Genomic DNA, 21,298 nt, shown 5'->3' with positions numbered 1-21,298 from the left:
AGTTTTCTGATTCATTCCTCTGTATCATTTAGTCTACAGTATTTTCCTTTTAGTGAAATTTTCATTTCAGTTACTGTATTCCTCACCTCTGTTTTGTTGTACTTTAACGGTCTAACTCTTTTTAAAAAAAATTCTAAGTTCTTGTTCTGGTCGTCCATTCTTCTCCTGAGTTCTTTGATCATGTTTATAGTCATTACCTTGAACTCGTTGTTGAGGTGATTGGCTATCTCCACTTCACTTAGATCTTCTTCTGAGTTCTTATCTCGTTCCTTCATTTGGATCGTGTTTCTGTGTCACCTCATTTTTCTTAACTTGCTGTTTTTATTGCTATGTATGTAGTAGGCTCGTTACATTTCCTGACCTTGGAGAAGTGGCCTTTTGTAGGAGAGGTCCTATGTGTCCCAGCAACCCACTGCCCCCTGCTCACTAGAACTATATGTTCAAGGTGTACCCCATATGTGGGCTGCTTGGGCTCTTCTGTTGTGGTGGGCTGACTACTGTGGGTGGTCTGGTAGGCTTGGCTGCCCCCAGAGTGCATGTTTGCCAGACTCTGCCTAGTATGGAAGCTGCCTGTGCTGCTTGGTGAGGCTAAATCGTAAGGCAGCTGGCTGCACAACTCTGGGGGACACCAAATCTAGTGCTGGTTCACTCATGGGTAGAATTGCAGTCCAGGAGATATCAGGGCTAGTGCCCAGTCCCTGGTCCTGGGGCTATGCTGGCTACTGGGAGGAAAACACAGGTCCTGAGTTCTGGCTGCAGGGCCCAGGAGTCGCAGAGTTGGTGTTGGATCACTGTCCCTGACACAGCTATCTGCAGGGTCTGGGGTATCCCTAATCTTGTATTGGCATTCTGATGGGCAGGGTCAGGACCTAGCTGAGTCCATGGCTGCTTCTGGCCTGCAAGTGAGTGTTCTGGTCACACACGCTGCTGGAATGTGGTATTCCTGGAGCTGGTGTGTGCCTGTTGATGTATGAGGCTGATCCCACTGCTAGAGCAGGTTTGCTGTTGGGTAAGTCCAAGCTCCATCCAGTCCCTGTGCAGTAATCACCTGCCAATGGTGAGGCTGATTCCAAGGTCAGAGCAGGCTCACTTGTCCGAGGGGCCAGGGACTCTGGGGCTGGTGTCTGTCCACTGAGGTGTGGAGGCTGGTCCTGGGGCTTTTGGTGGCTGGGCCCATGACCAGGGGCAGCTGTGCATTGAGAGCGTCTGAAGGCAGCCTGTTTGAGGGCAGATGGGGCTATGCCACTGCTCAGTTAGTTGCTTGGCCTGCAGCATCCTAGTACTTGTGTCTATGGTCTGGTGGAAATGGGTAGGGCTAGATCCTGAGGCTAAAAAGATAGAGGGAGGATTCAGAAATTATGCTTGCTGGTACCAGTGGCCACGAGGTAGAAGGAGCTCCCCCAAATGGCTGCTGCCAGTGTCTATGTCCCTGAGGCTGTGCTGTAGTTGTCTCTTGCCTCTCTGGGAGACTCTCCAAGATCAGGAGGTAGGTGTGACCCAGGATCCTTTCAAATGACTGCTTCTGTTCTGATTCTCCAGTCATGTGGGAATTTATGAGCATCTTCTTTTTGGGGGGGCGTACGCAGGCCTCTCACCTTTGTGGTCTCTCCCATCGTGGCGCACAGGCTCGGGACGTGCAGGTTCAGCGGCCATGGCTCACGGGCCGCTGCCCCGCGGCATGTGGGATCCTCCCGGACCGGGGCACGAACCCGTGTCCCCTGCATCGGCAGGCGAACTGTCAACCACTGCGCCACCCGGGAAGCCCTGTGAGCATCTTTTAAGTGTGGACTCTCTATTTCCCACAACCCTGTGGCTCTCTGGAAAATAAGCACTACTCGTCTTCAAAGCCCAACTTTCTAGGAACTCTTCTTTCCAGCACAGGATCCCTGGGTTTGGGAGCCTGATGCTCTGTTCATACCCCTCGCTACCTGGGAGCACCTCAGTAATTGTAATTATTCTCCCATTTGTGGGTCACCCACCTGGTGGTATGGATCTTGACTCTCTTGAGATTTTGCCCTTCCTTCTTGTCTTGCCGAGGTGCCTTCCTTATATCTTTAGCTCTAAAACATCTTTTATGGTAGGTCCTGGCCTTTTTCATCTATTGCTGTTCTGTAAACAGTTGTGAGTTTGGTGTGCCCATGAGAGGCATCAAGCTCTGGGTCTTTGAATGCTACCATCTTAGACAATCTCTCCACTTCATTCTTTTTTTTTTTTGCGGTACGCGGGCCTCTCACTGCCGTGGCCTCTCCCGCTGCGGAGCACAGGCTCCAGATGCGCAGGCTCAGCAGCCATGGCTCATGGGCCCAGCCGCTCCGCGGCATGTGGGATCTTCCCGGACCGGGGCACGAACCCGCGTCCCCTGCATTGGCAGGTGGACTCTCAACCACTGTGCCACCAGGGAAGCCCTCCACTTCATTCTAAAATCATATTATTTAATTTTTCTTAGTATCCTATTTGATTAGCGACAGTTGGAAATTTATTATCACTCATGTTTACTTCTCCTGTTTTAAAAAATTGAATAGTGCATTCATTCATTTTGAAATGAAGGTAGTGACCTGTGAATTTCCATACCTCAAAAATCAAGGGTAGGACAAAAGCCTTTTCTACCTGTGTTACCCTCAAACTCTGCTCCCCACCCCAGCCTGGGGATTAACCTCTTGCACCCATGCTCACCGTCTGTTTTTGGACCCTTAACCATCACTGCGTCTGTATATGTGTTGAAAAAGTGACCTCTAGTCTTTCCAGTTTTTGTTTTGTTTTTTGGATTAAAGAACAGTCCTACTATGAATGTACATTTACTGGTCGTCTGAAGTCCATATATAAACCTGTCAAGCACATTACCAGAATTGGAATTGCTTGTATATACACTTTGATAAATTTTAGAGACAATGGTAGAACAGAAGTAAATTGTATTTCAAATCCCACAATGTTCTCACACCATGAAAACTGTTCCCTTTTAAATATATTTGTGTGTATTTTATCTTTATGCCCATACTATATTTCCCGGACATGGGTAAGTGTTATGTTTCTTGCTAGCACATTTACCGTATTGTTCAAAGTCAAGCATTTAGTGGTTTAACATGATCATATTTCCATGAACTTGCAAATACAAGATCTTCTCTCACACTGTCTTTTACTCCCTGCTGTTTTATATTGCCCTCCTAATTCTCAGTCCTGGACTTTCTTTATGTTCTTCATCAACCTGGATAAGTTATACTATTTTCTCCCTTATTCAAGGCTAATAGAATAGAATAGAACACCCAGAAATAAACCCTGATATATGGCCAAATGATTTTTGACAAGTTGCCAAGACTTTTCAAAGTAGAAAGGATAGTATTTTCAACAAATGATGCTGAGAAGTCTTGTTGTCAACATGCAAAAGAAGGAAGATGGACCCTTACCTAACATCATATGCATACATTAATGGACACGTGTCAAGAAACTAAATATAAGACCTAATAAAATAGAAAGTCTTAGAAGAAGACACAGGACAAGAGCTTCATGACATTGGATTTGGCAGTGTTTTCCTCAATATGAAATGAAGGAACAACAGAGGTAGAGCTAACAAAAAATAAACAATTTTCAGTACATAATTTTAAAAAAATGTGTATCAAGGAGATGTAAACAGAATAAAATGGCAACCCACAAGATAGGAGAAAATATTTGAAAGCCATCTATCTGACAAGATATTTCTATTCAGAATATACAGAGAACTCCTACAAGTCAACAAAAAGCAAACACCCTGATTCAAAAATGGATAAAAAACTTGAATAGATGGTTCTTCAAAAAGATGTACAAATGACTAAGCACTTGAATAGATGCTCCATATCACTAAATGCATGTTTATATATTTGTGTGCATGCATACACACACAAGCACACAGACACATACACAAGCAGAAAACAAGTATTGGTGAGGATGTGAGGGAGTTGGAAGCATTGTGCTATGTCAGTGGGAATGTAGAATGATACAGCTGCTTTGCAGAAGAGTATGGCAAGTTTTCAGATATTGAAAAATAGAATTACTACATGATCCAGGAATTTTACTATGAGGTATACCCAAAGGAATTGAAATCAGGGTCCTAAAGAAATATTTGTACTCCAGTGTTTAGAGCAGTAATAATCACAGTAGCTAAAATAGGAAAGCAACCTAAGTGTTCATCCACTAGATTCTGGATAAACAAAGTGTGGTATACCCATATAATACAATATTGTTCACTGTTAAGAAGGAAAAGATCTAGGAATATGCTACAGCATGGATGAATCTTGAGGAAATTTAGATACCAAAATGCCATTTTTGTGACTTTTAGTGAGTCATAACAGTACAACTACTTATTTCAATTATATGGGGTACTTAGTGTAGTCAAAACCATAGAAATTGGGAGGGTAATGATGCTTTTCAGGTGGTTATGGAACAAAAAGGAAAGTGATGTTTAAAGGATATAGAGTCACAGTTTTAAAACGTAGAAAAGAATTAGAAAGACAGATGGCGATGTTCATCACCCAGTAAAATGAATGTATGTAATATCACTGAAAGGTGCACTTTATAATAATTCACGTTATATTTTATGTTATTTGATTTTACTAACATACAAAATTGGGAAAGAATGTAATATGAGGAAGGGGAGTGACCATGGGGTAGAGGAGAGAGTAATCAGAAGGGTGAGACACTGCCTATGTTGAAGAAGAAGAGCTGAGAGTCTTCATTGGACAGAAGAGACCTTATTAAAAAGAAAAAAAATACTCTGAGGGTGTATTAAATAGATATCTGTGGGTGTACTGCTATCTGCCATGGGTAATCTTAAAGAGTCTTTAATAAAGTCCATAAGGCTTGCTGAGGCTTTTTTAAAACCTGGATTCCCTAGGAGATAATTAGAGGGTGGTACTTAAGTCTATGTCTAGGTTGACAGATTTTGCAGGGAAGACGAACCTGAGAACAGTGGAGGTCCAGAGAGTGTAAGTACATGGAAATTCGAAAAAACATAATAAAGGGAATAAGGAAAGCTTTGGACTTAGAAGGTCATGTATTACTGAGTCAGACCTGAGGTTTCTAAGGAGTTATATACAAAGTTGCTCTTTGGATTACTTGTTGATAAAGATAAGTGGAAAAACTAGAGTCGTTTCCAAGTGTAGGTAAGATATAATGAGAGGATGGAGGTGGAAAGTAGGGAGGCCCAGAGAAAGGTGGGAAGGTCATATTGGGCCATGATGGTGGTAATATCTGGCAGAATAGATGGTAGGGCAGACTATGGATTCATCTTTTTTATTTTGGCTCCCCACCTCATCCTTAATAATTCGTTGGGAATATTTCATTGCTCTGTGATGCAAGTACAGAATTCGAGTGAGGAGACTACACCCTCAGAGTCCAGCTGTCTGAGTCCTCAGTGTGCTTCAAATGATGGAGAGTTATTGCTTCTTTATGAGAAGAGTTAGTACCTCGTAGCTAAGCTTAAGCTGGAGCTTATGCAATATTGATTCCATTTTATATATACTGTTGGCATGGAGGTTCCTCCTCCTCTTTTCTTGACCATTATAAAATGAATATATATTTCTCAATATTTGGGTATATCAGATAAATACATTAAGTAAAGGAATCTTATATATTGCTCCCTGCATAATTACCTCTTTCTTATTTCTCTTTTACCTTTAGTAAATTAGCACAGGGAGAGACCTTGAAATGTTCTCATCAGGAGAGATTAGAACATCGTATTTCGAGAGAGGTTGGTTGGATAGAGCAGGGGTCCCAGTGAGAATCAAAGCTTCTGTTTCTACTTGGAAGTGTACCTGTATAGAGTAGAGGGCTCCAGGAAATACCCTAGAATATTGTAGTAAGAAGGGCAGGATCTGGTACCAGATCAGTGTACTGTGAAATGTTTGTCAGTCATCTGATGTGAGATTCTTAGAGCCAATCCCATATGGTAGGGCTGAGTGCACAGTGATCAGGAACCTGTGAAAGCCTCTGATTGCATGTTAAAGGTGAAGCTCTGATTTTGGGGAGAATTTTATTACCTGACTGAATGTCATCCTTCTGTGGGGATGAGATTCTGTGCTTTTCCTCTCTTGATGACCACTGACTGAAAATCATTAGAGGATCACGTCTAGAAAGCATTCATTATTTAATTTCTTAAAGAAGACAACATAGAAAACATATTTATCCACTTTTAAATTGAGGATCAAGGGGAATGACATCAGTGAAAATGTCAGAGTAGGGAGCTCTGGCTTGTGTCCATCAGCACAAACACTGACATACGTGGTAAAACTTGTCAGAATGATCTTATCAACACATGAAAGTTTTCTTTTCTTTTTCGCTCTATAGATTTATCTTTCATTGAAACTTAACTTACTACAGGATGTGGAGAATAAACAGGGAAGTAGAACCTGTATTTCCTGATGGGAGAATCACTAGGTCACATTAGCTGTTCTGAGCTATGTCTTACTCACCATGACTGTAATTAAAACAAACAAACAAAACACTTTTTTTTTTGTAAGTCAGTTCTGACATTTCCTCGTTAAAGACAAGGTAACAGATAGAGACTTAGATTTACCAGAATTGAGCAAAATTTTTTTTTTTTGCGGTATGTGGGCCTCTCACTGTTGTGCCCTCTCCCGTTGCAGAGCACAGGCTCCGGACGCGCAGGCTCAACGGCCATGCCTCACGGGCCCAGCCGCTCCGCGGCATGTGGGATCTTCCCGGACCGGGGCACGAACCTGCGTCCCCTGCATCGGCAGGCGGACTCTCAACCACTGCGCCACCAGGGAAGCCCTGAGCAAAATTTTGATTGTACCTGTGTTGAATATATGAGCATGACCTGCTACAAATCTTCATTATACTTATTGCCACAACTGACAAATTCCCTTTTTCCACTCCTGATATGTTGCATGTAAGGAATGCATAGGTCACTAACCCCAGATGGTCACAGGTAAACTCTGCCACATGGATTACTGCATGTTTTCCTGCTGGAAGACCACACATTGTCGAGTATCATGCCTGCAGAGTATCTGGGCTCTTCTTTTTTCTGGATAAAGGTTAGATAATCACCTAATTTTATGAGAAATATATAAATTGTATTTGCATATTCTTCAGGTTTTTATTTGTCCATTCTCTTTCAAGTCCTAAGTGCAAATATTAAAGTGATTTCCAAGAGGGTGGTAAATAAGACAGCTACATTTATGCTCCGAAATTAGCAATAAAGCATAATAAAATTGTAAATGCATTAATGTGTGATTAATATGTAGATACTTATGTAAATGCAATTTTAGTAATGCTTTGTGGAGAGCTTCAGAATCTAGGTATTAGAAAAAAAGAAGTAGGAGTTCTTGAAACTCTCAGGGAATTATAGAGAAGTCTTTGTGTCTATAAATATCAATCAGAAATAATGCATATTCTCAGAAATAAACTAGGCATAAAATTGTAGGAAAACACTTCATGAAATGAAAGAGCATGTGATGGCCATACAAGAAAAAAGAATATTCTCAAAGAATAATGAACAGTGTGGAGTTTAGCAGAAGGGTAATACAGATTCAGAGAATAATACTTTGGAGAGCCTAATTATGAGTTCCTCATATTTCATCTTTGGAGAGACGGTAGTCATCTGGAATATGATGTTATAAGATGACGTTAACATACTTAAATACTTTCGTTTAGAAATGACCACTTAGAACCAGAATAAATGAAAGAGAACACAAAATTATGTTTTTGTTGATTTTTGAAGATCTCAGGTGAGTGCTGATAATTTAAAAATACATGATGTCTTTCACTGCGAAGTAAAGGAGCTCTCACAGTGGAGTATTCCTGGACTTAATGTCAATATTATGACATAGTATGAGTGTGTTTTATGTTTGCTAATTGCAGTCATTGTTGCTTTTGTTGTGGTCATCCATTTACAATGCTTGGTGTCAGTTGATTTCTCTCTTGTAAAAATAAAATACAGTCTGTGTGTGTGAAAAAAAATAGATGATTTCTTGATAAAATTGTATGGAATTTGAGATCTGGAAAAAAGCATTTCTTTTCTGTAATGCTAGGATGCTAATTGGACATTTTTGCAAGAAAGAGATTTCAGGATGCAAATCTGGTGTCTCTAAGGTGGGAAGTCAGTTCATGGCAGAACATTCTATTAAACATGTATGAGTGCAGAAATATTTCTTTGGAAGGAAGAGGTCACGAATCCCTTTTTAACAGTTAGTGGTTTATCGTATACTGAATGAGCAAAATGGCTATTTCTGAATTTTAGAAAAAAATAATATAGTTTTTCTGCATTTGTATAATGAAGCTGATGTAGAATATCAAAAATTATTTTGAAAAACAATGTAATCAATTTGACATAATTCATATATATTGAACCTGTGGTACACACACACAATAAAACTTATATTCAAAATATCTTTTGCACTTAAGAAATATTTTCTAGTGTAGTTACAATGTTGTGGGTTTTTTAAATACATGTTTATTGGAGTATAATTGCTTTATAACACTGTATTCGTTTCTGCTTTACAACAAAGTGAATCACCTATATGTATACATATATCCCCATATCCCCCCCTCCTGGGGCTCCCTCGCACACTCCCTATCCCACCCCTGTGGGGGACATAAAGCACCGAGCTGATCTCCCTGTGCTATGCGGCAGCTTACCACTAGCTCTTTTACATTTGGTAGTGTATATAGGTCAGTGCTACTCTCTCACTACGTCCCTGTCTCCCCTTCCGCCCTGTGTTCTTCATTCCGTTCTCTACATCTGTGTCGTTATTCCTGCCCTGTCACTAGGTTCGTCAGTACCATTTTTCTAGATTCCATATGTATGTGTTCGTGTACGGTATTTGTTTTTCTCTTTCTGACTTACTTCACTCTGTATGACAGACTCTAGGTCCAACCACCTCACCAGTGGGGTTGCTGGGTCATATGGTAGTTCTGTTTTTAGCTTTTAAGGAAACTCCATACTGTTCTCCATAGTGGCTGTATCAGTTTACATTCCCACCAACAGTGTAGGAGGGTTCCCTTTTCTCCACACCCTCTGCAGCCTTTATACATTGTTGTGTTAATTTCTGTATATATATATATATATATATATATATATATATATATACACACACACACATATATATATATATATATATATTCTTTTCCATTATGGTTTATCACAGGATATTGAATATAGTTTCCTCTGCTATCCAGTAGGTCTTTGTGGTTGTCCATCCTATGTAGAATAGTTTGCTTTTGCTATTCCAAAACTCCCAATCTTTCCATCACTCTCTCCTTGGCAACCACAACTCTGTTTTCTATATTTTTGTGTTTGTTTCTGTTTCACTGACATGTTCATTTGTGTCCTGTTTTCGATTCCACATATAAGTGATATTATATGGTATTTGACTTTCTGACTTACTTCACTTAGTATCATTATCTCTAGGTCCATCCATGTTTCTGCAAATGGCATTATTTCATTATTTTTTTATGTCTGAGTAATATCTATTGTATACATATACCACACCTTCTTTATACATTCATTTTTCAATGAACATTTAGGTTGTTTCCATGTCTTGGCTATTGTAAATACTGCTGCAATGAACATCGGGTTTTATGTATCTTTTTGAATTATAGTTTTGTCTACATATATGTCCACAAGTGGGATTGCTAGATCATATGGCAACTCTCTTTAGAGTTTTTTTGAGGAACCTCCATCCTGTTTTCCATAGTGGCTGCACCAACTTAAAATGCCACCAACAGTGTAGAAGGGTTCCCTTTTCTCCATACCGCATCCAGCATTTGTTAATTGTAGATTTTTTTAATGATGGCCATTCTGATCAGTGTGAAGTGATACCTCATTGTAATTTGGATTTGCATTTCTCTAATAATTAGTGATGATGAGCATCTTTTCATGTGTCTATTGGCTATCTGTATGTCTTCTTTGGAGAAATATTTCTTTAGGTTTTCTACCCATTTTTCCATTGAGTTATTTCTCATTTTGTTATTGAGTTGTATGAGCTGTTTGTATAGTTTGGCAATTAAGCCCTTGTCAGTCTCATCATTTGCTAATATCTTCTCCCAGTCCATAGGTTGTATTTCCATTTTGATTATGGTTTCCTTTTCTGTGCAACAGCTTATCAGTTTGATTAGTTCCTGTTTCTTTTTTGCTTTTACAGTAAGTCCCCTACATATGAACAAGTTCTGTTCCAAGAGTGCATTTGTAAGTCCAGTTTGTTTGTAAGTGCAACAAAGTTAGCCTAGGTACCCATCTTACACAGTTGGGTATATGGTATTGTACTGTAATAGGTTTATAATACTCTTCACACAAACAATACATAAAAAACAAACACAAAAATAAAGAAAACATTTAAAATCTTACAGTACAGTAACTTGAAAAGTACAGTAATACATTACAACAGCTGGGATACTCGGGCTGGCATCGAGGGAACAGGCGAGATGAGTTACTGATTAGAGGAGGGAGAGGACGTGGGAGAAGGTAGAGGTAAAGGATTATCAGCAGTAGGAGACAGAGGTCAAGCTGCCATTTCACTCATACCTGACGTTGATGGTACAAGTTCTGCTTCCTTGCTGGATTTAATTCTATCTGCCCTCTGGAAAAAATGATCCATTGATGTCTGGGTCATAGCTTTTTCTTTTCTCATCATAGATGACAAGGTAGCACTGGATTTCATTCTGAATGGCTGCTGCCACCTTTGGGTACCATTCTAGTTTCGGGTCCTGTGCCTCAAAAACTAACAGTGCTTCCTCAAATAAAGAAGATTCCCTTGCCATGTTCTGTTGCGAATCTCTTCAGTTCTTCATTTACTTCTTCCTCCTGTCCCTCTTCATCCTTTCTCTGGACCTCCAATTCCATCAGTAAGCTCCTCATGTTGCACAGCAAGGAGTTCAATGAAATCATCCTCTTGCAGATCTAGTTCCAGCTTCTCGCTGAGGGTCACTACGTTGGTGAAGACCTCTTCAGACTTCTGATCTACCTTCTCAAACCCACAAAAATCATGAACTGTGGGCCAAGGTTCTTCCAAACCCCATTCATGGTGACCACCGTACCTTCCCACCATGCAAAGTCAATGTTTTTATGGTCTTGTAGATGTTATAGTCCTTCCAACGTTGTCCCTAGGTTGTTCCTGATTTGTCACTTACCTTTACTGCCTCACAAAAAGTGTGACATAAATAATACTTCTTGAAAGTCGCTCTAACTCCCTGGTCCATAGGTTGGATGAGCAACATAGTATTCGGTGACAGATGCACTACTTTGACATTGGGATGAAAGTCATCCATGGATGGGGGGTGGCCCAGAGCATTGTCGAGCAGCAAAAGAATGTTTTTCTGGAACGTCCTTCTCCAAGCAATATTTCTCTACATCTGGGATAAAGTGCTGGCAAAACCAGTCTGGAACGTGGCCTGTGTAATACAGGATTTGGGGTTACGCTTCCACACAACAGGAAGAGAGCCCTTGGCTATGTTTTTAAGGGTTCTTGGGTTCACTGAATGATAAACTAAGAGAGGCTTCAGCTTCAGTTCACCGGAAGCATTGCCGCCAAACAACAGTTAGCCTATCCTTTGCTGCTTTACAGCCCGGCATCAACTTTTCCTCCTTACTGATGTAACTTCGGTCTGGCATCCTCTTCCAGTAGAGTTGTGTCTCATCCACATTAAAAACCTGGTTGGGTAAATATACATCATCATCAATAATTGCTCAGAGTGTTTCCGGAAGTTCCCGGACAGCTACCCTATCTGCACTTGCTGCCTCTCCACTTACTTTTACATTGTGAAGGTTGGCTCTAGCCTTGAACCGATGAAACCAGCCATGGCTGGCATTAAAAGACGTGCCCTCTGATTCTTTGCCGTGTTTCTTCTTCAAGTCTTCATAGGCTTTTAGCTTTCTCTTGAGTCAGCATTAAGCTGAGCAGGACTCAGCGCTGATGTTGATCCTGCATCTGCACACTGAGAAGTTCAGAGTTCACATGTTCCATGATCTTGTCCTTGTTCTTTAGATTCATGCCAGTGATTGAATGATTCATGTTATAAGAATGAGCGATGTCTAACATCTTTTTGCCTCGCTCCACTCTCTCAATTACTTTCACTTTTGTTTCCATCATTATCGCTTGGCCCTTCTTAACAGTACCAGCTACATCACTGCTGCCTTTACGCTTGCTTCCAGACATCTTGGGCTTGAAATAAAGGTACTCTACTACTGTACTCTATACAGTACTGTAAGGAACACAAAAGCACAACCGCTTATAGAGGATGCACGCACATGAAAATGTATGCCAGTCACATGAACTAACTTACATGCGAATTGAACATGCAAATGGACGTTTGCATTTTTGAAAGTTTGCAACTTGAAGGTGCATATGTAGGTGACTTACTGTATTTGTACTGCCTAGGGAGAACTGCCTAGGAAAACTGGTATGATTTATGTCAGAGAACGTTTTGCTTATGTTCTCTTCTAGGAGTTTTATGTTATATTTAAGCATGTAAGCTGTTTAGAGTCTATTTCTGCGTATGGTGTGAGGGTTTGTTCTGACTTCACTGATTTGCATACGGCTATCCAACTTTCAAAACAGCACTTGCTGAAGAGACTATCTTTTCCCCATTGTATATTCTTGCCTCCTTTGTCGAAGGTTAATTGACCATAGGTGTGTGAGTTTATTTCTGGGCTCTCTATTCCATTCCATTGATCCATGTATCTGCTTCTGTGCCAATACCATGCGGTTTTGATTACTGTAACTTTGTAGTATTGTCTGAAGTTTAGGAGGGTTATGCCTCCTGCTTTCTCTTTTTCCTCAGGATTGTGTTGACAGTTCTGACTTTTTATGGTTCCAGATATATTTTAGGATTATTTGTTCTAGTTCTGGGGAAAGTGTCATGGGCAATTTGATAGGAATCACATTAACTATGTAGATTGCTTTGGTAGTATAGCCATTTTAACAGTTTTAATTCTTCCCATCCAAGAGCGTGGGATGTCTTTGCATTTCTCTGAATCATCTTCAGTTTCCTTTACTAATGTTTTGTAGTTCTCAGCATACAAGTCTTTCACCTCCTTAGTGAGGTGTATTCCTAAGTATTTTATTTTCTTGATGCCATTTTAAAAAGGATTGCTTGTTTACATTTCCTTTCTGATTATTCATTGTTAGTGTAAAGAAATGCATCCAGGGACTTCCCTGGTGGCTCCATGGTTGAGAATCCGCCTGCCAATACAGTGGGCATAGGTTTGTGCCCTGGTGCCAAAAGATCTCACATGCCGTGGAGCAACTAGACCTGTGTGCCACAAGTACTTAGCCTGAACACTAGAAACTGTGAGCCACATCTACTGAGCCCATGTGCCACAACTACCTAAGCCCGTGTTCCTAGATCCCGTGCTCCGCAACAAGAGAAGCCACTGCAATGAGAAGCTTGTGTACCACAATGAAGACTAGCCCCCACTGGCCACAACGAGAGAAAGCCCGTGCACAGCAATGAAGACCCAGTGCAGCCAAAATAAATTTAAAAAAGAAAAAGAAAAACCAAGAAATGCAACCAATTTATGTATGTTAATCTTGTATCCTGCTACTTTGCTGAATTTGTTTATCACTTCTAGTAGTTTTTGTGTGGAACTTTTAGGGTTTCCTTTATATATATTATCATGCCATCTGCATATAATGACAACTTTACCTCTTCCCTTCCAATGTGGTTAGATTTTATTTCTTTTTCTTGTCTGATTGTTGTGGCTAGGACTTCCAATACTATGTTGAAGATATGAGGTGAGAGTGGGCATCCTTGTCTTGTTCCTGATTTTAGGGGGAAGGCTTTCAGCCTATGAACATTGAGTATTATATTGGTTGTGGGTTTTTCATAAATAGCTTTTATTATGTTGAGATATGTTTCCTCTATACCCACTTTGGTAAGTGTTTTGTTTTGTATTGTTTTGTTTTTGGTTTTTTGCAGTGCACGGGCCTCTCAATGTTGTGACCTCTCCCGTTGCGGAGCACAGGCTCCGGATGCACAGGCTCAGTGACCATGGCTCACGGGCCCAGCCGCTCTGTGGGGCATGAACCCGTGTCCCCTGCATCGGAAGGCGGACTCTCAACAACTGCACCACGAGGGAAGCCATGGTAAGTGTTTTCTTTGTTTGTTGGTTTTTTTTTTTTTTTTTTTTTTTTTTGAGGTACGCGGGCCTCTCACTATTGTGGAGCACAGGCTCCGGACGCGCAGGCTCAGCGGCCATGGCTCACGGTCCCAGCTGCTCCCCAGCATGTGGGATCTTCCTGGACCAGGGCACGAACCCGTGTCCCCTGCATCGGCAGGTGGACTCTCAACCCTGGTAAGTGTTTTTATCATCAGTGGATGTTGAAGTTTTTCAAATGCTTTTTCAGCATCTATTGAGATGATCATTTGTTTTGTGTTTTTCCTTTGTTGATGGGGTGTATCATGTTGATTGATTTGCATATGCTGAAACAACTTTGTGACACTGGGGAGAATCAAATTTGGTCATGGTGTATGATCCTCTTATGTATTGTTGGATTCGGTTTTCTAATATTCAGTTGAGAATTTTTGCATCTATATTTATCAAAGATATTGGTCTGCAATTTTCTATTTTGGTAGTGTCTTTCTCTGTGTTTTTTTTAAAGTCTTCATTGAATTTGTTCCAATATTGCTTCTGTTTTATGTTTTGGTTTCTTGTTTGTGAGGCATGTGGGATCTGAGCTCCACCATGAGGGATTGAACCTGCCCCCCACCCTGCACTGGAAGGTGAAATCTTAACTGCTGGACAACCAGAAAAGTCCCCATCTGTTTTTTTGTTTGTTTGGTTGGTTGGGTTTTTTTAGTAGATTTCTTTATTTATTTATTTTTGTATGCATTGGGTGTCTGTTGCTGTGTGTGGACTGTCTCTAATTGTGGCGAGCGGGAGCTTCTCTTCATTGTGGTGTGCAGGCTGTTCATTGTGGTGGCTTCTTTTGTTGCAGACAATGGGCTCTAGGTGCACGGGCTACAGCACTTGTGGCTATAAGGCTCAGTAGTTGTGGCTCCTGGGCTGTAGAGCGCAGGATCAGTAGTTGTGGCACACAGGCTTAGTTGCTCCACAGCATGTGGGATCTTCCCAGACCAGGGCTCAAACCTATGCCACCTGCATTGTCAGATGGATTCTGTGCCACTCTGCCACCAGGGAAGTGCCCCCCATCTGTTTTTGATATCAGGGTGATGGTGGCTTCATAGAATGTCTTTGGAAGTATTCCTTACTCTTCAATTTTTCGAAGAGTTTGAGAAGAATCAGTATAAGTTTTGCTTTGTATATTTGGAAGAATTTGCCTGTGAAACCATCTGATACTGGACTTTTGTTGGTAGGGAGTTTTTTAAATTACAGATTCTATTTTGCTTTTAGTGAGCAGTATGTTCAAGTTATCTATTTTTTCTTCTTCTTCTTTTTTTTTTTTTTTTTTGCTGTACGCGGGCCTCTCACTGTTGTGGCCTCTCCCGTTGTGGAGCACAGGCTCCGGACGCACAGGCTCAGTGGCCATGGCTCCCGGGCCCAGCCGCTCCGCAGCATGTGGGATCCTCCCGGACCAGGGCACAAGCCCGTGTCCACTGCATCGGCAGGAGGACTCTCAACCACTGCGCCACCAGGGAAGCCCTCTATTTCTTCTCAATTCAGTTTTGTTTGGCTGTGAAAAAACAACATATATTTTTAGGTTATGTTAGCACCTAAATACTTATCATGTATTAGACCACAAAAGAGTGAAGAAAAAAATATTAAAATATTTTTTCAAATAGAAGTATTGAAATAGTTTTAAGAAATTGGGATAATACTAATTACAATAATGACAAAGTGTTCTGAACTTAAAGACCATTTTATCTAAGATGCTTATTATATGCTTATTATGAGCATGATATTGTATGCTTATATATTATATGATATTATACATGCTTAGTATATGCTTATTATAAGCATGATATTATATGCTTATTGTTTTTAAATACGTGGAATGTTTTCTCGTTTCTAACGTAATTCTTTCATTTTACCTGTATATTGTGAAAAAAATTTAGTTGCACATAATATAAAAAATTACACTTCAATAGGAGATACTAATCCAGTTACATTTACTATAGTACTGAAAATACTTAGGTTTAGAGTTACCATGTTATCGAGTGCTGTTTTTTATTTATTTATTTTAAAAAAAGATTTAATTTGGGGGGGGCATAATTTATTTATTTATTTATATAATCTTATTGGACTATAATTGCTTTACAATGGTTTGTTAGTTTCTGCTTTATAACAAAGTGAACAAGCTATACATATACATATATCCCCATATCTCCTCCCTCTTGCGTCTCCCTCCCCCCTCCATATCCCACCCCTCTAAGTGGTCACAAAGCACTGAGCTGATCTCCCTGTGCTATGCAGCTGTTTCTTACTAGCCATCTATTTTACATTCGGTAGCCATAAGTCCATGCCACTCTCTCACTTCATCCCAGCTTACCCTTCTCCCTCCCTATGTCCTCAAGTCCATTCTCTATGTCTGCATCTTTATTCCAGTCCTGCCCCTAGGTTCTTCCGAACCATATTTTTTCTTTTTTTTTAGATTCCATATATATGTGTCAGCATACAGTATTTGTTTTTCTCTTTCTGACTTACTTCACTCTGTATGACAGACTCTAGGTCCATCCACCTCACTACAAATAACTCAATTTCATTTCTTTTTATGGCTGAGTAATATTCCATTTTATATTGAAGATGTGCAACATCTTCTTTATCCAGTCATCAGTTGATGGACACTTAGGTTGCTTCCATGTCCTGGCTATTGCAAATAGAGCTGCAGTGAATATTGTGGAACATGACTCTTTATGAATTATGGTTTTCTCCACGTATATGCCCAGTACTGGGATTGCTGTGTCATATGGTAGTGGTAGTTCTATTTTTAGGTTTTTAAGGAACCTCCATACTGTTCTCAATAGTGGCTGTATCAATTTACACTCCCACCAACGGTGCAAGAGGGTTCCCTTTTCTCCACACCTCTGCAGCATTTATTGTTTGTAGATTTTTTTGATGATGGACATTCTTACCTGTGTGCGGTGATACCTCATTGTAATTTTGATTTGCATTTCTCTAATGATCAGTGATGTTGAGCATTCTTTCATGTGTTTGTTGGCAATCTGTATATCTTCTTTGGAGAAATGTCTATTTAGGTCTTCTGCCCATTTATGGATTGGGTTGTTTGTTTTTTTGATATTGATCTGCATGGGCTCCTTGTAAAGTTTGGAGATTAATCATTTGTCAGTTGCTTCGTTGGCAAATGTTTTCTGCCATTCTGAGGGTTGTCATTTCGTCTTGTTTACATTTTCCTTTAATGTGCAAAAGCTTTTAAGTCTCATTTGTTTGTTTTTGTTTTTATTTCCATTTCTCTAGGAGGTGGGTTAAAAAGGATTTTGCTGTGATTGATGTCATAGAGTGTTCTGCTTATATTTTCCTCTAAGAGTTTTATAGTGTCTGGCCTTATATTTAGGTCTTTAATCTATTTTGAGTTTATTTTTGTGTATGGTGTTAGGGAATCTTCTAATTTCATTCTCTTACCTCTAGCTGCCCAGTTCCCCACTTATTGAAGAGGCTGTGATTTCTCCATTGTATATTCTTGCCTCCTTTATCATAAATAAGGTGACCATATGTGTATGGGTTTATCTCTGGGCTTTCCCTCGTGTTCCATTGATCTATATTTCTCTTTTTGTGCCAGTACCATACTGTCTTGACTACTGTAGCTTTGTAGCATTGTCTGAAGTCAGGGAGCCTGATTCCTCCAGCTCTGTTTTTCTTCTCAAGATTGCTTTGGCTGTTCAGGGTCTTTTGTGTTTCCATACAAATTGTGAATTTTTTTGTTCCAGTTCTCTGAAAAATGCCATTGGTAGTTTGATAGGGATTGCATTGAATCTGTAGATTGCTTTGGGTAGTATAGTCATTTCCACAGTGTTGATTCTTCCAATCCAGGAACATGGTATATCTCTCTATCTGTTTGTGTCATCTTTGATTTCTTTAATCAGTGTCTTATAGTTTGTTGAGTAAACGACTTTTGTCTCCTTAGGTAGGTTTACTCCTAGGTATTTTATTCTTTATGTTGCAGTGGTAAATGGGAGTGTTTCCTTAATTTCTCTTTCAGATTTTTCATCTTTAGTGTATATGAATGAAAGAGATAACTGTACATTAATTTTGTATGCTGCAGCCTTACCAGATTCATTGATTAACTCTAGTAGGTTTCTGGTAGCATCTTTAGGATTCTCTATGTATAGTATCATGTCGTCTGCAAACAGTGAGAGCTTAACTTCTTCTTTTCCGATTTGTATTCCCTTTATTTCTTTTTCTTCTCTGGTTGCTGTTGCTAAAATTTCCAAAAGTGTGTTGAATCATAGTGGTGACAGTGGGCAACCTTGTCTTGTTCCCGATCTTGGTGGAAATGGTTTCACTTTTCACCATTGAGAACGATGTTGGCTAGGTCTGTCATATATGGCCTTTATTATGTTGAAGAAAGTTCCCTCTGTGCCTACTTTCTGGAGGTTTTTTATCATAAATGGGTGTTTAATAATGTCAAAAGTATTTTCTGTGTCTATTGAGATGACCATATTGTTTTTATCCTTCAGTTTTTTAATATTGTGTATCACATTGATTTGCATATATTGAAGAACCTTGCATCCCGGGGATAAACCCTACTTGCTCTTCGTGTATGATCCTTTTAATGCGCTGTTGGATTCTGTTTGCTAATATTTTGCTGTGGATTTTTGCATCTGTGTTCATCAGTGATATTGGCCTATAGTTTTCTTTCTTTGTGACATCTTTGTCTGGTTTTGGTATCAGGGAGATGGTGGTCTCATAGAATAAGTTTGGGAGAGTTACCCCCTGTGCTATATTTTGGAAGAGTTTGAGAAGGGTAGGTGTTAACTCTTCTCTAAATGTTTGATAGAATTTGCCTGTGAAGCCATCTGGTCCTGGGCTTTTGTTTGTTGGAAGATTTTAAATCACAGTCTCAATTTCAGTGCTTGGGATTGGTTTGTTTATAGTTTCTATTTCTTCCTGGTTCAGTCTTGGAAGCTTGTGCTTTTCTAAGAATTTGTCCATTTCTTCCAGGTTGTCCATTTTATTGGCATATAGTTGCTTGCAGTAATCTCTCATGATCCTTTGTATTTCTGCAGTGTCAGTTGTTACTTCTCCTTTTTCATTTGTAATTCTATTGATTTGAGTCTTCTCCCTTTTTTTCTTGATGAGTCTGGCTAATGGTTTATCCATTTTGTTTACCTTCTCAGAGAACCAGCTTTTAGTTTTTTTGACTTTTTCTGTTGTTTCCTTCATTTCTTTGTCACTTATTTCTGATCTGATCTTTATGATTTCTTTCCTCTGCTGACTTTGGGTTTTTTTTTCTTTCTTTCTCTAATTGCTTTAGGTGTAAGGTTAGCTTGTTTATTTGAGATGTTTCTTGTTTCTTGAGGTAGAATTGTAGTGCTATAATCCTCCCTCTTAGAACTGCTTTTGCTGCATCCCCTAGGTTTTGGGTCTTCATGTTTTCATTGTCATTTGTTTCTAGGTATTTTTTTATTTCCTCTGTGATTTCTTCAGTGATGTCTTGGTTATAAAGTAGTGTATTCTTTAGCATCCATGTGTTTGTATTTTGTATTTTTTACAGATCTTTTCCTGTAATTGATACCTATTCTGATAGCATTGTAGTCAGAAAACGTACTTGTTACGATTTCAATTTTTGTAAATTTACCAAGGCTTTTTTTGTGGCCCAGGATGTGATCTATCCTGGAGAATGTTCCATGAGCACTTGAGAAAAAGTGTATTCTGTTGTTTTTGGATGGAATGTCCTATAAATATCAATTAATTCCACCTTGTTTAATATATCTTTTAAAGCTTGTGTTTCCTTATTTATTTTCATTTTGGATGATCTGTTCATTGGTGAAAGAGGGGTGCTAAAGTCCCCTACTATGATTGTGTTACTGTCGATTTCCCCTTTTATGGCTGTTAGCATTTGCCTTATGTATTGAGGTGCTCTTGTGTTGGGTGCATAAATATTTACAATTGTTATATCTTCTTCTTGGATTGATCCCTTGATCATTATGTAGTGTCCTTCTTTGTCTCCTGTAATAGTCTTTATTTTAAAGTCTTTTTTGTCTGATATGAGAATTACTACTGTAGCTTTCTTTTGATTTCCATTTGCATGGAATATCTTATTCCATCCCCTATCTTTCAGTATGTATGTGTCTCTAGGTCTGAAGTGGATCTCTTGTAGACCGCATATTTGCTGGTCATGTTTTTGTATCCATTCAGCCAGTCTATGTCTTTTGGTTGGAGCATTTAATCCATTTACATTTACGGTAACTATTGATATGTATGTTCTTATTACCATTTACTTAATTGTTTTGGGTTTGTTATTGTAGGTCTTTTCTTTCTCTTGTGTTTCCTGCCTAGAGAAGTTCCTTTAGCATTTGTTGTAAAGCTGGTTTGGTGGTGCTGAATTCTCTTAGCTTTTGCTTGTCTGTAAAGGTTTTAATTTCTCTGTCAAATCTGAATGAGATCCTTGCTGGGTCGAGTAATCTTGGTTGTAGCTTTTCCCCTTTCATCACTCTAAATATGTCCTGTCAGTCCCTTCTGGCTTGCAGAGTTTCTGCTGAAAGATTAGCCGTTAACCTTTTGGGGATTCCCTTGTATGTTAACTTGTTGTTTTTCCCTTGCTGCTTTTAATATTTTTTCTTTGTATTTAATTTTTGATAGTTTGAGTAATATATATTTTGGCAAGTTTCTCCTTGGGTGTATCTTGTATGGGACTCTCTGCACTTCCTGGACTTGATTAATGATTTCCTTTCCCATATTAGGGAAGTTTTCAACTATTATCTCTTCAAATATTTTCTCAGTCTGTTTCTTTTTCTCTTCTATTTCTGAGATCCCTATATTCTAATGTTGGTGTGTTTAATGTTGTCCCAGAGGTGTTTCAGATTGTCCTCAATTCTTTTCATTCTTTTTTTCTTTTTTCTGCTCTGCAGTAGTTTTTTCTACTATTTTGTCTTCCAGGTCATTTATCCATTCTTTTGCCTCAGTTATTCTGCTATTGTTTCCTTCTAGAGCATGTTTAATTCCATTTATTGTGTTGTTCATCATTGTTTGTTTGCTTTTTAGTTCTTCTAGGTCCTTGTTAAATGTTTGTTGTACATTCTCCATTCCAGTTCCAAGATTTGGGATCATCTTTACTATCATTACTCTGAATTCTTTTTCTGCTAGACTGCCTATTTCCTCTACATTTGTTTGTTCTGGTGGGATCTTACCTTGTTCCTTCATCTGCTGTGTGTTTCTCTGTCTTATTTGGCT

The 21,298-nt window shown here is 39.4% G+C and overlaps 1 long non-coding RNA gene across 1 annotated transcript in view; it reads left to right on the top strand.

Moving 5' to 3' along the window:
- Window positions 1-21,298, top strand: part of LOC149743810 (uncharacterized) — a 42,858-nt gene that overhangs the window by 9,696 nt on the left and 11,864 nt on the right. The window contains exon 3 of the long non-coding RNA XR_016391765.1: window positions 13,906-14,072. This is a non-coding gene — a long non-coding RNA (uncharacterized LOC149743810). The remainder of the gene's footprint in view (window positions 1-13,905; window positions 14,073-21,298) is intronic.

Source organism: Delphinapterus leucas, unplaced genomic scaffold (genome assembly GCF_059928025.1).
Source record: "Delphinapterus leucas isolate spDelLeu-1000000601 "Yukka" unplaced genomic scaffold, BTC_Dleu_Yukka2 spDelLeu_asBTCV2_sq74, whole genome shotgun sequence".
Taxonomy (NCBI): domain Eukaryota; kingdom Metazoa; phylum Chordata; class Mammalia; order Artiodactyla; family Monodontidae; genus Delphinapterus; species Delphinapterus leucas.
This window is presented reverse-complemented; position numbering and strand designations above follow the sequence as displayed.